This window comes from Nannospalax galili, unplaced genomic scaffold (assembly GCF_000622305.1).
Source record: "Nannospalax galili isolate Female #2095 unplaced genomic scaffold, S.galili_v1.0 scaffold364, whole genome shotgun sequence".
NCBI classification, from domain to species: domain Eukaryota; kingdom Metazoa; phylum Chordata; class Mammalia; order Rodentia; family Spalacidae; genus Nannospalax; species Nannospalax galili.
In genome coordinates this window covers 3,703,822-3,707,800 of record NW_008352752.1, presented here as the reverse complement: position 1 = coordinate 3,707,800, position 3,979 = coordinate 3,703,822, and positions in this window count along the sequence as shown.

Here is a 3,979-nt window from a genome sequence, read left to right as displayed (position 1 = left end):
AAACTGTGTGTTTTGACAACGCAGTGGAGATCTTTTTTAAACGTTGGAACCTCATTTAATTTTATTTTTTATAGAGTTTATAATGAGTAAAATGTTATATAAGCGTAATAATTCATCTGTAAACCTAGAAATGTACAGCCAATTTTGAAAGAGATGTACGCTAGCTCAGAAAATTGTTAGTGAATATGTCAATGCTTTTGTAATGAAATGCTTCTTCTAATTATGTGGTTATTAAATAATTTAAAAAACCAGAAATGTCAAAAAAAAAAGAAAACCCCAAAACACCAGAAATGTCAAAAAAAAAATGTAGGAAACAGCATGTTTTAAAATGAAATAGAGATCTTCTTTAAGGGGTAAAAACTCACTCAATATTATGTCTTACATGGTTTATACTGAGTTCAATATTGTATAACTGTATTAATTCAACTGTGAACCTAAAAATTACATCCACTTTTGAAAGCGATGTATCCTTGCTCTGGAAATTGTTACTGAGTATGTCAAAGCTGTAGTGAAATGCTTCTTCAAATCATGTGATTATTAAATTTAAAAAAATTTAAGTATATTTTCTTCTGCTTCCTAAATGAAGAAAAAAAAGCAATGAAAGACTTTGACTTCAGGTGGACCCTTTCTAACCTTTAATCTATTTTTCCATGTGAAGAGAGTCTATTTTTAGAGTTTTTCCCTTAGGATGACAGTCTGGAGCACTTCTGAATCTTGAGTTTTTCCCTCTTTTCTCTTTCCTGGTCATTAAACTGATTAGTATCCCACATGCGGTGGAAACAATAGCTTCACGTAGCTGCTCCATGGACACTGCAGAGTTGAAATTGTTTACATGCCTCTCATTTCCTTGGACATTCTTAGACTTTGATAAAGATCTGGCAGACTCCTAGCTATGGAGGTTTCAGCCTTTGGTTATCAGACATGGCTGCATCCTGTTCTGCGCCTCTGATGAAGTACTGTATTCTTTAATTGGGTACAACTTAAACTTTGAGGAGCAGCCTCACTTCTATTTCCTTCTGTTTGTTTCTGACAGCTTTCTGATTTTTGTCCAGGGACACCTCCAGCCCTGTGTGGCCCTGAGGCTGAGGGAGGCTGGCTGGCCTCTAGCTACAGCAAAACCAGTGGCTTTATGGGGGAATTCCACTCCCTCCCTACAGAGTTTAGGAACCCACCTTAGATAAGAATTGGGTGGCAGTCTTCAGACTGATCTCTTGGTTCAGGAGTAGGCACGTGATCATATTCTAGTTAAAAAAAAAAAGTTGGATTTTCAAATTTCAGGGGAAGGGGTCTTTCTTTTCTTTTTTCTTTTTCTTTTTTCTTTTGTTTAAGGCAGGGTCTCTCTGTAACTCCAGCTGGCCTAGAACTTTTGTAGAACAGCCTGGCTTCGATCTCATAGAGCCTCCTACTTCTGCTTGCTAAGCACTGGGATTAAGGCTGGGAAGTGTTCTCGTGTGTGTGCGCACACGTGCGTGTGTGTGTGTGTGTGTGTGTGTGTGTGTGTGTGTGTGTGTGTGTAAATGCATGTGGAGGCCAGAAGTCAACATCTGATGTCTTCCTCAATTGTTCTGCACCTTTTTTTGAACTGAGAGCCCACCTATCCAGCCGGACTCGCTGGCCAGTAAGCCCCAGGGATCCTCCTGTCCCCACCTCCCCAGTGCACGCACAGCCACATACTGCTCTGCCTGGCCTTTTAAATGTGGGTTCAGGACGACTGAACTCAAGTCCTGACGCTTTTGCAGCAAGCAGAGGCAGACCAATGGCAAGACCAGATAGTGCTTCAGTCACCTTGCGCCAGCCTGAGAATGTGGCCAGCCCACACAGAAGGAGGGATGAGCAAACCCCATAGAGACAGTTGAAGGCCTGCGGGACCATAGCTGGTAGCTCCACAACATCTGGACCTTTCCAGGTCAATGAACCAAGAAGTCCTCTTTACTGTATATGCCAGGTGAAATGGAGTTTTCAGTTATGCATAGCCCAAATCTTCATTGCCAACGTAGACAGCTTTTACCAAAGAAATGTGAATTGTAAAGCGAGAACACTGTACACACAGCCATGTGGGCCTATAGGGGAAAGGAAATGCATAGACCTTCCTGCCAGTTCTCAAGCAAACCGAGACTTCTGACAAAACTAAATGGCAGAGTCAGAGTTTCTGCTAGCCTTAAAAGTACTAGATTAAAAAAAAAACAAGTTGTGGGGGTTGGAGAGATGGCTAGCAGTTAAGGGCACTGACTGTTCTTGCAGAGGACCTGGGTTTGATTCCCAGTACCCATGAGGTGAAGGTCATCTTTGGCCACACAATGAATTTGAGGACATCCTAGTCTGTATGCAGGCAATACACTCATAAATAAATAAATAAATAAATAAATAAATAAATAAATAAAAAGTTGTACTTTGACAAATCCCTTCAGAGTTCTATGGGCCAACTGGCACCAGACTTTACCTTTGCAAATCTCAGCAGTCAGGTCCAAAGCCTCTTACTCTTCTGCTGTATTTTTTTTTTAAAAGAAAACATCTGAGCAGAAAACGGTTCTGTGGGATGTACTTTTTCCACATGTGGTTCTGTCTTGATAACCAAGCTGTTTTTCTTCAAGTAGCTTCATGTTTCTTTATGAAGAAATAGTTAAGAAGATAAGCGTATTCATGACTTCCACATACCTGTGATCACAAAGCCAGAGACAGCTTGAGGGAGGAAGGATTTATTTTGCCTTCTGGTTTCAAGACACTTCAGTTGAGCATAGCAGGGAAGGCATGGCAGAGTGGCTCTGGCTGTGGCAGTGGGAGTGGGAGGCAGAGACTGTTCACATCATTTCAGACTAGTAGGCAGGACCTACTTCACTTTCAAAGGCTCATCCTCAGGTACCTGCTTCCACTGTATAGGCCCCCACCTCCTGCAGGTTCCATAGTCTCCCAAAATAGCACCATCAGGGCCTGGAGAGATGCTCAGTGGTTAATGGCACTAGGTGCTTTGGCAGAAGACACAGGTTCAGTTCTGAGCAGTCACATGGCAGCTAACCACTGTCCTTAACTCCAGTTCTACAGAATCAGACACCCTCTTCTGGCCTCCATGGGCGTTGCCCAACACGGGTGCAGTTACACAGATAGAGGCAAAACCCTCATACACATAAAAATAAATAAAAATAGCACCACCAGCTGGGGACCAAGTGTTCAAAACATGAGCCCGTGGGGGACATTTCAGATTCAAACCATAACAATTAATCTTCTACCTGCCTACACGCAAGCTTAGCATTCTGATCCAAATAATGTAGTCAGATTTTTATCTGGGTCTCATCCTCTACCCTAAAGCAATTTGTAAGGGTATTTTCCTAAATACAGAGTAGAGTTCACTTGCCAGGAATTCTTCTTGGAGTTGTCAGTCAGTATAGCTGCACTTTCCTGGCCACAAATGTTGATGGATGAATGGTTGTTCTGCTGGTAGATGATGTCATGTTTAGAACTCCACGACTATGGTTCTTAAAGACTCTGTGACAGTCTTGGTTTGGATGGTGTTCTAGTTAGCTTCTCTATTGCTGTGATAAAATACTGGCTAAAACAATCCTGGAGACCAAAGGGTGTATTGCAGATTATGCTTCCAAGTAACAGTTCATCTTTGAGGGAAGTCAGGCAGGAAACTCAGGGCAGGAACCTGGAGGCAGGAGCTGAAACAGACACGTGGAGGACACTCCTTACTGGCTTGCTTCCCTGGCCTGTGCTCAGCCTGCTTTCTTTTCCAAGTCAGGACCACCTGCCCAGGGGTGGCACCACCCACAGTGGGCTGGGCCCTCCCACATCACTCAGCAATCAAGAAAATTCCCCACAGATATGGCCATAGGCCAATCTGATAAAGGAAATTCCCTAATCGAGGTTTCCTCTTCCCAGGTGTGACCAATTGACAACCAATGCAAACCAGGACAGATGGCTACTGTCTATATTTTAACAGGGCTCTGAACATTGCAGTTTAATTATTGGAATGGAATATTCA